Source organism: Pan paniscus, chromosome 5 (assembly GCF_029289425.2).
Source record: "Pan paniscus chromosome 5, NHGRI_mPanPan1-v2.0_pri, whole genome shotgun sequence".
Taxonomy (NCBI): Eukaryota; Metazoa; Chordata; class Mammalia; order Primates; family Hominidae; genus Pan; species Pan paniscus.
Window position 1 is genome coordinate 36,982,461 of NC_073254.2, and position 12,109 is coordinate 36,994,569.

Genomic DNA, 12,109 nt, shown 5'->3' on the forward strand with positions numbered 1-12,109 from the left:
TCGCCCAGATATCGTAACATTGTGTAGATAAAGTCTTGGTTCTATAAAGGTTAAATTAGACAATATCAGGTTTTTCTGCTAAGTCGACGAATATGACTCAAATGACTGGCTGAAACACTAAATAGTCAGGTAAAACAAGTATGATTTGGCCTTTAAAATACATAAAAATGTTAAATTGTTGAGGTCCATTTGTTTCCAATTTGTTGGTAGATATTATGTAAAAACTTAAAATCATGCCTAGAGAAAAAAAAATGCCGTATAGAATAACGTGGTTAGAGTTTTCTGTCCTAATAATAACTTTGTACAATTATAGAGTTCTCTACATTTTTCAAATGTTTCTATTTATATTTTCTTAATTGTAAAAACAATTTTTTTAGCAATACAAATAAATTATTATTTCAAATTTAGAGATTAAGAAATTGAGTCTTGGCTGGGCACGGTGGCTCACGCCTGTAATCCCAGCACTTTGTGAGGCCAAGGTGGGTGGATCACCTGAGGTCTGTAGTTCGAGACCAGCCTGGCCAACATGGTGAAACCCCATCTCTACTAAAAGTACAAAAATTAGCCAGGTATGGTGGCGGGTGTCTGTAATCCCAGCTACCCCAGAGGTTGAGACAGGAGCATCTCTTGAACCAGGGGGGCAGAGATTGCAGTAAGCCGAGATCACGCCATTGCACTCCAGCCTGGGCAACAAGAACGAAACTCTATCTCAAAAAAAAAAAAAAAAAAAAAGAGATTGAGTCTTGGGTTAATTGACTAGCCTCCAGCGGTGGATCATTAGGATAATATCCCCCACATTGTTTTCACTTCCCACTGTCTATGTCTATTCCCTTTAAGTAGTCAGTCTTTCCCTGCACCCCCACCACTGTTGAGCTTAGTCGTATGATTGTTTCTGGCCAATGGGATAATAGCAAATGAGGTGCAAACACAGGCCTGACAAGTGCTTGCGCATTGCGCATGCCATTTCTTTCTGACGGGAATCATTCCGCCACAAGCGAACGAGCCTGGGCTGGCCTTGTGGAAGCCTCGCCGAGGCCTCAGAATATGGATGAGATCATCTGAGACCATCCACCCCAGGAAGCCAGCAAAGTGGCTAGAACCCGCCATACCACCACAGAATCACGATTGCTGTTCTGAGTCACTACATTTCAGGTGACTTGTTGAGCAGCAAACGAGCTGACGAACCTAAAGTCAGAAGATGCTAGCGGAAGAAACAGGACCCAGAACTCCATTGGAAAATGGGTGAGTATTTTACCCAGAAGGTGGACAAAAATAATCTACAGGATTATAAAAATGGAAAAGGGAGAAATCAAATCCTTTTTATAGTGAGTATCAAAGGCTTTAATTTTAGTTTATTTTTACAAAATTCTTTTATCTTTTAGTTAAAATAGATGTTATCTCCAGACACATTTTTCTGCTTCTATATTTGTCCTGTAGTCTCTTGCATCATAGTATGTGACTTTTATGTGGTTAAATTTTCTAGGAAAGATGTAAGATAAAACAGTTCAGGTTCATTTATTATGTTGACATATTTATAATTCATGGCATATGTATTTTACCTTATTCAGGTCTATAGAGTTTAATAAAATGACCAAGGAAATATAAAGTAACATTTTTTATTTTTGAGCTTCCTTCTATAGTGGTTTTGTGATCTCAAATCAGTAGTTCAGAATTGCTTTAAAATACAACAGGTTATTTTTTGTTTTTGCTGTTTACATGATATCAGGATGTTGTGCTAAATATCCCAATGGGAAAAAAAAAATCATTTTTCAGTGTTTGTCATCTTAGTAGTTGCCTTGGTGAATTTCCTTCAATTCTTCATCAAGTTTTCTACTGGTTTTGTACTGAGATTGATCACTTTCAGGAACAAAATAATGTTTTTAAAATTAAGATTTAATTTGCAGGGGTCTAGGGAAGAGGGTAAAACAATGGCTTTTCAAAGGAGGCTGGCAGTCACTTTAAAGTCCAGAGCTGTAGCATGGCTTCATAATACCCCACTTAAAAAAAATATATCTCACAGTAAAGTAAATATTTTGACAAGGATCTAGACATCAGTTGGAGCTTATCCAGTATTAAACAGAAACACGTGCTTTGTTCAAGGCATTTGCAGAAACAAAACCATCTTGCTTTCTTACATTTATTTATTTATTTTTCAAGTTCAATCTTCTATTTATGCCAGGTCACGGCAAAAGGAGGCCAGGGAGTTGGAAACAAAGGCAGATTTTTTTCATTTCATCTAAAAGCTGAAACAGTCTCTCATCCTCCTCTTCCCCAAATGCCTTTATCCATTACCTCAAAGCCTAGGCTCTCACCCTACCCAGACTTACCCCTCCGTCTGTGAATATATAGACATGCTTTGGTCCAGGGGTAATTGTAAGTGCCAATAAAAAGGAAGCTGAACACACACCCCTCCCTTTGAAGAAAATGCTGGGAATCCACTTTCTTTTTGGTTTTATTTTCCACCTTATCTGAGCTGTACCTGCTGGTACTGCTGTTCCTTGTGATATGAGAGCTTCCCATTCTGGAAATGGGGAGAACGTTTTCTTTTCTAAACTAAAAGTTTAAAACGTTATTAATATCTCATACAACAGTGCCAGGAGAGAGTGTACCTGCTTCCTCTGGACCATACAAGCCCCCAAATTTGAGGCACTACCCTATATTAAGTGGCACTGACAACAGCTATGCAAAACCAAATAGTCAAGTGACTTCTATCCAGTAGGATAAACAAACACCAAAAAAAGGAAATGCACCTCCAACCCACAATATTTTTGTTTGTTTTTATAGGGATGATGTAACTGGTTAAAGTTTTCACTTTTCAACTTGTTACAATGATGTGACTTTGATGCCTTTTTTAGCTCCACTCAGAATAAAATATTGGGGTAATTTTAGAGTTGTAGGGACGATGAGGCACTGACAGTGTTTTGGTTAAGTTTTTAAAAATATTTTTTATTTTCAAATTATGGTAAAATTATCTGTGTCAGGTAGTTTTACATGTTAAATTTCAAATTACCCATTTACAAAATGTAAAGGTAGTAAAATGGGAAAACACCCATTTTTAATATTTCCATAAAATCACAATTGTAACTGATGTTTCCATGGTCACCCATCTGAGGAGGGGGAGGACAATATGGTCATAAAAGTGACTCTAGATCCAAATGGTAATTCCATGGCTCATGCTCACCAATTGACTTTCTGAAAGGAGTTTGAGATCTCGTTACTTCTTTCGAGAATTTCTTTCTCAGACATAGGCAGAAGAAAGGGAACTCACAAACATTTTCCCATTAAGATCACCTTTTGGGACTGGACATGGTGGCTCAAGCCTGTAATCCCAGCATTTTGGGAGGCTGAGGCGGGTGGATCACTTGAGGTCAGGGGTTCGAGACCAGCCTGGCCAAAATGGCGAAACCCTATCTCTACTGAAAATACAAAAACTAGCCGGGCAAGGTGGCATCCTGTGATTCCAGCTACTCGGGAGGCTGAGGCAGAAGAATCGCTTGAATCGGGAGGCGGAGGTTGCAGTGAGCTGAGATCGTGCCACTGTAGTCCAGCCTGGGTGACAAAAACAAACAAACAAACAAACAAACAAAAAAAGTACACCTTTTGGTGAGTAGGACTGGCTGATGCTGCTCACTGACTGGAGTCTATTTTGTAGCCTTGTCATTTTCTCTTACTATTACCAACATCATGTTTTGGATACCACTAGCAGCAGTGGGGATCTTGCCCTGCCATTCTCAGAAGGGTTGTGTGCTGAGAGCCACTCCTCCATGGTGCTACCTGAAGTTAGACCACATCACTTTCCCTGCCCAAGGTTGGTGGGGGGCCTGTTTCTCACAGCACCACTAGGTCCACATCTTGCCAGTCATCATTCATTATAAAAATTAAAATTCCACTCTCTCTCTCTCCTTCACTTGGACTTCAGATTAAATTCTCCATATCTTCCATTCTATTTTCAGGACTCCTATCCCAGTTTATTTATTTATTATTATCGGTCCATTGGTTCATGGCAGCTTTTCTAAAATTTAAGAAGTTGGTTTAAGAAATTGGATCATTCAGACTAGTTGTTACCAAACTAAGTATCCTGGGGTACATGAAGATTCCCAGGGAACATGCTCGCATGGAGAGCTTCAAGGGAACAATTTTCAGACTCTGAACATTCTATGTGTTTTCTGTTGTAACTTTTTCTTTCTGAGAAGGCGTTTGTGTTTGAAGACCCAAGCAGGTCTGCTTTCTTACCTCCCCTTTTAGAATTGCCCTTATCCTGTTTATAAAGAAAGGCATGTCTTTCACTAATTCAGAACCTTATTATTGTTTGGTGCCCCAGGGTATACAGACTTCGAGGATGCCAGACAAAAAGATCATTTGAAATATTGTTGTCACTAAGCCTTCTTTGATCAAGACACCATGAGCTCATGGTAAGTCTTCATGTTGTTCTGCCTTATATTTATTTTTAAGTGAGAAGAGTTGTATGTTGCAACATTCTGAGGTCACATGTACCATGGAACAGGACAGCAGGACTAGACAATTTTCACTCAACAATCTTGCCTTCTTTGGCTATGCATATGCCTGTGGACATCTATTTCAAATGGAAGAGGCTGTGTGCCTATGAACATGGACTCTGGACTCATATAGCCCTTGTTTATAATCCATCTTCATTACTCACTAGCTCTGTAACCACAGGCAAGCCTCAGTTCCTCATCCATAAAATGCCATTAAAAATAATGCCTACCTCATAGGGCTGCAATGAGGATTAATAGAGACAATGCTGGAAATGCATTTCAGAGAAGAACCAGAACAAAACAAATGCTTGCTTAACAAATGCTCATCTCATATATAACCATGCTATAGATTTCCTTATCATAAAGTTACAACAGGAGAACATCCTCAGGCAAAACCAACTGTCCAGCTGAGTTGTAAAGACTATTTAATCTTGCCCAAAGAAAGTCTGGCTTTTGCCCTTGTCTCATGGGAGGTAATCTCTAAATCCTTGGGATATCCTATCTGATAAATGTATCTCTGTCACATGCAGGCTTTGGGCCAACTGGATAATAACAATGTGATTTAGAATAGGGGTTTTGGTTATGCAATATCTGCTGGACTTCTGGAAGGGCTGGAGACTGAAATCAGCCATGTGGGCAGTCAGTCATGCCTGTGTAAGAGAGTCTCAATAAAATCTCTGGACACCAAGGCTTGGATGAACTCCCTTGTTTGGAAATGCTCTGTGCACATTGTCACGCATTGATGCCGGGAAAGTAACACTATTCATAATTCCATGGGGAGAGGACAACTAGAAGCTCCATGTTTTCTGATTTCCAGGACTATGTCCTATATGCCTTTTCCCTTGGCTGATTTTAATCTGTATTCTTTAGCTGTAATAAACTGCAACCATGAGCATAACAGCCTTCAGAGAGTTCCATGAATCCTTCTAGCTAATTATCAAATCCAAGAGTCATTGTGGAGGCCCCTGAATTTGCATTTGATTGTCAGAAGTGAGTGCAGTTTTGTGGACTGTTCTTTCTAAACTTTGCATCAACAAAACATCTTTTTCCTTGCATCCATAGGGGTTGATGTTTTTCCGTTGGCCAACTTGAGTTTTGTGATAATTTGTCCAGGAACTCAACAATTAACTCTATCTTTCCAAGTAATAGCACACATGGAGGAGAATTGCTTCTCCTGACTGACAATCAAGGAAGATTACCTGGAAATGCTCAGTGGTAAATGTTCCTCATGCAGCTGGCAGAGTACCTTGGCTTCCAATCATCCCCACAGGGCACTCAACAAGGATGAAGAACTGAGTTACCCTTGACAAGTCAGTGTCCACACTGGCATGATTAAGTGGGAAAAAGTTTGTCACTTTCTCTATCCCTTCCATACTAGTGAAGGTGGTGCAGGAAGCATAGATATCCCATTCCAAATTGAGTGATGCGTGGATGGTAGTGTATTCCACTTAGCTTCAAAGTTCCTTTCTAAAATCTTGGACATGCTTTTTATGTCTTTAGACACTCACTTTACTGCACCTGCTTGCATTTAGTAGGCACTGTAAGTTGGGAGTTGTGATGGTTAACTTACGCATCCACTTGCACTTGGCTAGTCAGTGGTGTGCAGTTGTCAAACACCAGTCTAGATGTTGTAGTGAAAGTATTTTTCTTAAGATTTGCTTAACTTTTAAATCAGTAGACTTTAGGCCGGGCATGGTGGCTCATGCCTATTATTTCAGCACTTTGTGAAGCCAAGGAAGGTGAATTACTTGAACCCAGGAGTTTGGCACCAGCCTGGGCAACATGGCAAAACCCCGTCTCTGCAAAAAAAAAAAAAAAAAGCAAAATATTCACTTGTTGTGGTGGCGTGCACGTGTAGTCCCAACTACCCAGGAGGCTGAGGTGGGAAAATCACCTGAGCCCAGGAGGTCAAGGCTGCAGTGTGCCATGATTGCACTACTGCACTCTAGTCTGGGCCACAAGGTGAGACCCTGTCTCAAAATAAAAGAAAAAAAATTAATAAATCAGAAGACTTTAAGTAATGTGGGTGGATCTCATTCAGTTAATTGAAGGCCTTAAGAGCAAATACTGAGGTTTCCCAAAGTAAATGCAACTCGGCCTCAAGAGTATGACATATAAACCTGCCTGAAGTTCTAGCTTTCAGATTTTGACTAAAGACTAAAACATCAACTTTTTCCTGAATTTCCAGTCAGATGGCCTGTTCTACAAATTTCATACTTGCCAGACCCTATAATCACGTGAGCCAGTTTCTTAAAATAAATCTCTCTCCCTGCTCTGTCCCTCTCTGTACACTCTATTGGTCCTGTTTCTCTGGAGAACTCCAAAACAGGGGTTGAAGCACTTGAGCATTATCTCAAGCTCATCATTGAATATGAGCTTGACCTAGCCTACTGGAATAAAGGAAACAATAAAAACAGAATGGCTTTGTGGGGACAATGTATAGAATGCTTTTCCATTTTTCTCAAAGTCTTCTATTTGTATCATTTTGCTTGTGCAAAGATAATTTGCGAGGAATATATTGGTCCCAGTGTGTCCGGAATTGGTGGGTTCTTGGTCTCACTGACTTCAAGAATGAAGCCGCGAACCCTCGCGGTGAGTGTTAACAGTTCTTAAAGGTGGCGTGTCTGGAGTTTGTTCCTTCTGATGTTCGGATGTGTTCGGAGTTTCTTCCTTCTGGTGGGTTCGTGGTCTTGCTGGCTCAGGATTGAAGCTGCAGACCTTCACAGTGAGTGTTACAGCTCTTAAGGCGGCGCATCTGGAGTTGTTCGTTCCTCCTGGTGGGTTCGTGGTCTCACTGGCTTCAGGAGTAAAGCTGCAGACCTTCGCAGTGAGTGTTACAGCTCATAAAGGCAGTGTGGACCCAAAGAGTGAGAAGCAGCAAGATTTATTGCAAAGAGCAAAACAACAAAGCTTCCACAGTGTGGAAGGGGACCCGAGCGGATTGCCCCTGCTGGCTCTGGCAGCCTGCTTTTTATTCCCTTATTTGGCCCCATCCACATCCTGCTTATTGGTCCATTTTACAGAGAGCTGATTGGTCTGTTTTACAGAGAGCTGATTGGTCTGTTTTGACAGGGTGCTGATTGGTGTGTTTACAATCCCTGAGCTAGACACAAAAGTTCTCCAAGTCCCCACTAGATTAGCTAGATACAGAGTGCTGATTGGTGTATTTATGAACCCTGAGCTAGACACAGAGTGCTGATTGGTGCATTTACAAACCTTGAGCTAGATACAGAGTGCTGATTGGTATATTCACAATCCCTTAGCTAGACATAAAGGTTCTCCAAGTCCCCACCAGATCAGCTAGACACAGAGCACTGATTGGTGCATTTACAAACCTTGAGCCAGACACAGAGTGCTGATTGGTGTATTCACAATACCTTAGCTAGACATATCCTCCAAGTCCCTACCAGATTAGCTAGATACAGAGTGCAAATTGGTGCATCCACAAACCCTGAGCTAGACACAGGGTGCTGATTGGTGTGTTTACAAACCTTGAGCTAGATACAGAGTGCTGATTGGTGTATTTACAATACCTTAGCTAGACATAAAGGTTCTCCAAGTTCCCACTAGCCTCAGGAGCCCAGTTGGCTTCACCCAGTGGATCCTGCACCAGGGCCGCAGGTGGAGCTGCCTCCCAGTCCCACGCAGTGCGCCCACACTCCTCAGCCCTTGGGCGGTTGATGGGACCAGGGCGTGGAGCAGGGGGCGGGGCTGGTGGGGGAGGCTTGGGCCGCCTAGGAGCAGGGGTGGGGGGTGGTGGGGGGTGGTGTGCTTAGGCATGGCGGGCTGCAGGTCCTGAGCTCTGCCCCGCCGGGAGGCATCTGAGGCCCTGTGAGAATTCGAGTGCAGTGCCGGCAGGCTGGCACTGCTGGGGGACCCGGTGCACCCTCTGCAGCTGCTGGCCTGGGTGCTAAGCCCCTCACTGCCAGGGGCTGGCGGGGCCGCCGACCGGCTGCTCCGAGTGCTTGCCTGCTGAGCCCACACCCACCTGGAACTCGCGCTGGCCCTCAAGCGCCATGCACTGCCCTGGTTTCTGCCCGCGCCTCTCCCTCCACACCTCCCCGAAAGCTGAGGGAGCCGGCGGCCTCGGCCAGCCCAGAAAGGGGCTCCCACAGAGCCCCTTCAGTTGGCTGAAGGGCTCCTCAAGCGCGGCCAGAGTGGGCGCCGAGGCTGAGGCGGTGCCAAGAGTGAGCGAGAGCTGCGAGGGCTGGCAGCACGCTGTCACCTCTCACCAGTATATTCCCGATAGATTGTTTCCCAGTCTTCTGGAAAGGACATATTCTGCTAATAGTATCCACAGAACAATGACAACTCAGAAAATCTAGTGGAAACTTCTAGCCTAAACCTAAGGACAACAATGGCAAACCTCTATGAATTGCTGATCATCTTCCATGGGATAAACACTACTGATACATTATCTCATTGAATCCCCATCACAACAATGCCCAGTAGTCATCATGTCTCCTGTTTTAAAAATGGAGAAAGTGAGGCTCAGGAATCTTAAGAAATTGTGACAGGTATGAAGACAGTACAAACAGAAGCAGGATTGACAGTCAGGATCTCTGATTCCAAAGTTCCTTATGTTTTGTTGCATCTGTTAGATTCTTTCTAGTCAGGGCTTCCTGGAGGGAAGAGTTATTAGCTCAACCTGATATAGGAAGCACAGATGGTAAAGTGGGACCACTACCTGAAGGAGGCTTTATCTTGGCAAGGAAAATGAGATTGTCATGCAGGAGATAAACAGCACAGGCCAACAGGGCATACGTTGCCACCAGAAGTCTGGGTTGCCATGTCTAGGGAGTCGTATATGTAAGTAATGAATTGTGGATATCAACTTGTAAGAAGTAGACAAGAGACAGAGACTCAGAGATGGAGCAACTAGAGGGGCAGCTGGAGCAGCTCTGAGGCCAGAGGCTGAGTTCCAGGCTGCATTCTAATTTAACTGCTCTTTGACTTGGAACAGTTATTTCCACTTCTCTAGGCCTAAACTTTCTCACCTATGAAAGGAAACTGGATTAGATTTGCTTTACTTGTGTAGGTCTCTATTTAAAACATAGTCCCCAGCAGAGCATCTGGTGGCTTTCTCAAGCAGAAATGTATTTGTTGTGCAGTTTCCCCATTTGAGTCACTTATATTTCTCATTATCTGCTCTTTCTCACAGTGTATTTGTCTAGATCAGTTTTAGAAAAGAATAATCTTGGGTAGGAATAATAACTACTGCTATGAAACACTATTTTAGCTTCTTTGGTCTTCTATTTAAAAGCCTGTGTTGTGGTCAGCATACTCTAGGGGAAGAAATTATTTCAGAATGTCAGCACATCACCTTGAAAAAGTTTACCTCTTTAAAAATGTGTCTTGAAGTGTACAGAAGAGGCATAATTTGCATACTTTTGTTTCCTGAAACAGTGTTTTTCCAAATAACGCATCTGTTAAGTCCCTATTTGCCTGCAGCAATATAGAATGCATACTCTCTTTGACAGAGAAAATTAATAGTGCATTAGGGAACTTTCATTTCTGGAATAGCAGTTCAGATTTAGTCTAGTCATCTAATCCAAGATATTAGTATCATTTTGGGAGCATGATCCTTGGGAGAGTAAAATTCCATATAAATGGCCATCAGTGTCAATTCTATGTTTCAATTTGACAATCACTCATTTAATATATGCTATGAGCAAGGACCAAAGCCAGGTGATATGTATAAATAAAAACAACTTCTTCGAGATTCAATTTCTTCACCTCTTGTAAAGTAACACAGTTATTTCACTGAAATGGTAATGATTATGGTATATACCTCAAATAAGAATTAAATGAGATGGTGGATATAAAATGCCTGGCACAGCTCCTGGCATGGTGGAGATACTAAAAAAAATAGTAACTTCAATACAAAAAGTGTAGCCCTTGTTGCCCTGAAATAATTGAAAGTAATGGGAATCTAATAAGAGATCCCAAACAATAAGCTATAATGTAAGATAGAATACAATCAGTTTTTATTTCATAAAAAAATGGAAAGAACAAAATTGAGAAGCATAGAGAAGAAGGCAGATAGTATTTTTGTCTAAAGAAATTAGGTGAAAATTCATTAATAAAGTGACATTTTTTGGACCTTACAAGAGAAATTAGGTTTTAATATGCATTGTAAGGGTATATGGTTTTTAGACTTCTTAAAACAGCAGCCATGATCAGGACAATATAACTAAGAAGTAAAACTTCCATGGTAAAGATTGTAATCCTACAATTAAAAGTAGTTTCAAGTGGCAGGTTTCAGAGCCCTGTCTCTAGTTTTGTCCTAATCAGCCCTTTTGTCAATGACTTGATTATCACCTTATCAGATGATATGAAAGTGGGAGATAATTTAAATCCAATGAGTGGGCTCAATCTAATAAGATGGTGTTTAAAAGCAATAAATACATTTATAGTTCTGTACTTAGGTCCACATAATTAGGCATGAGAGTTTAGGTTACAAAGAAACCCAATGGTTTTAGGCAATTGTAAGTCCATGCATGACATAGCATCCAAAATTTCATGGAGACTTTTTTCTCTTCGTTAATAAAACGATCTCACTGAATAAATATCCAATTAGGTCCTTCTGTATGCAAAGAACATATAGTAGTACAGAGTATGCATACATGTGGATTTTATAATTTTGAAACTAAAATTTCAGTAGAATGAAGAGAAGTGAAACAAATTTCACAGTTAAATGTTGCACGACAATTGTGACAAGTGTTGAGAGGGAGAAGTGCAGGGTGTCATCCATGCACATGAGATGGGGACGGAGACCTGAACTCTTGTCAGAATCAGGGAAGCCTTCCTTGGGAAGTGATTTTTACTGAGATCTGAAAGATGAGTATGAATTAGCCAGGTAAAAAGCAGCAAGAGGGTCCCTCAGGGAGAGGAAATAGCATATTTAAAGGCCATTGAACTGTCCCACAGGGTCTCATACGTATTCCTTCTGCTTCTGATGGTTTGATGCAGATGTATATGGGGGCCTTGGAAGATATGTATTGATGGATGTACAAATTATTACTACCAATTTGGAAAATAATCGGCACTAGCTTCAAAGTTAAAACATTGTCATACTCCATAGCCAAAAATGAGAAGATAGAGTGAGAGGAGAAGACGTGCCAGGTTTGAGCCTTAAAGGCATTTAGTTAAGTTGGTAAGACTTGTGAGAGCCAGATAACTTACTTATAGACGGTGGATGTGGTCAGTGTTATAAAAGAGATAAGAGTAAGGCTTTGTAAAGCATAGAAAATATTTTTATTTTATTTTATTTGTCAAGATGATGTTTCAGTTGTCTTTACTGAAAGATCTAATTTTGTCGGGCAGAATTAGGGTGATCTCAATATAAAAAGACTGGTTAGAAGAGAATAAGACAGTAAAGATGATTTAACGGAATTAACCAGAGAGGTGAGTGGGAAATCAGGAATGTGTAGGATGATGAGAATTAAGAGAAAAAAGCATTACAAAGAGAGAAGGGTCACAATCTGGAATGATTTGACAGTGCTGAAATCAGATGAGGACTGAACTATATCCACTGTATCCATTGAACTGGAAGTTATTGGTGAACTTAGCATGAGTAGATTGAGCTGTAAACATGAAGTGAGCAAGTGGAA

The 12,109-nt window shown here is 41.3% G+C and overlaps 1 protein-coding gene across 8 annotated transcripts in view; it reads left to right on the forward strand.

Annotated features, from left to right (window-relative positions):
• The first annotated feature begins 274 nt into the window (after positions 1-274).
• The window catches only part of HDGFL1 (HDGF like 1), a 267,849-nt gene continuing 256,014 nt past the window's right edge, over positions 275-12,109 (forward strand). For all 8 annotated transcript variants that reach the window (XR_004671850.3, XR_004671852.3, XR_004671853.3 and 5 more), the window contains exons 1-2: positions 275-1,242; positions 4,322-4,412. The gene's annotated coding sequence lies outside the window, so the exon portion shown is untranslated. The remainder of the gene's footprint in view (positions 1,243-4,321; positions 4,413-12,109) is intronic.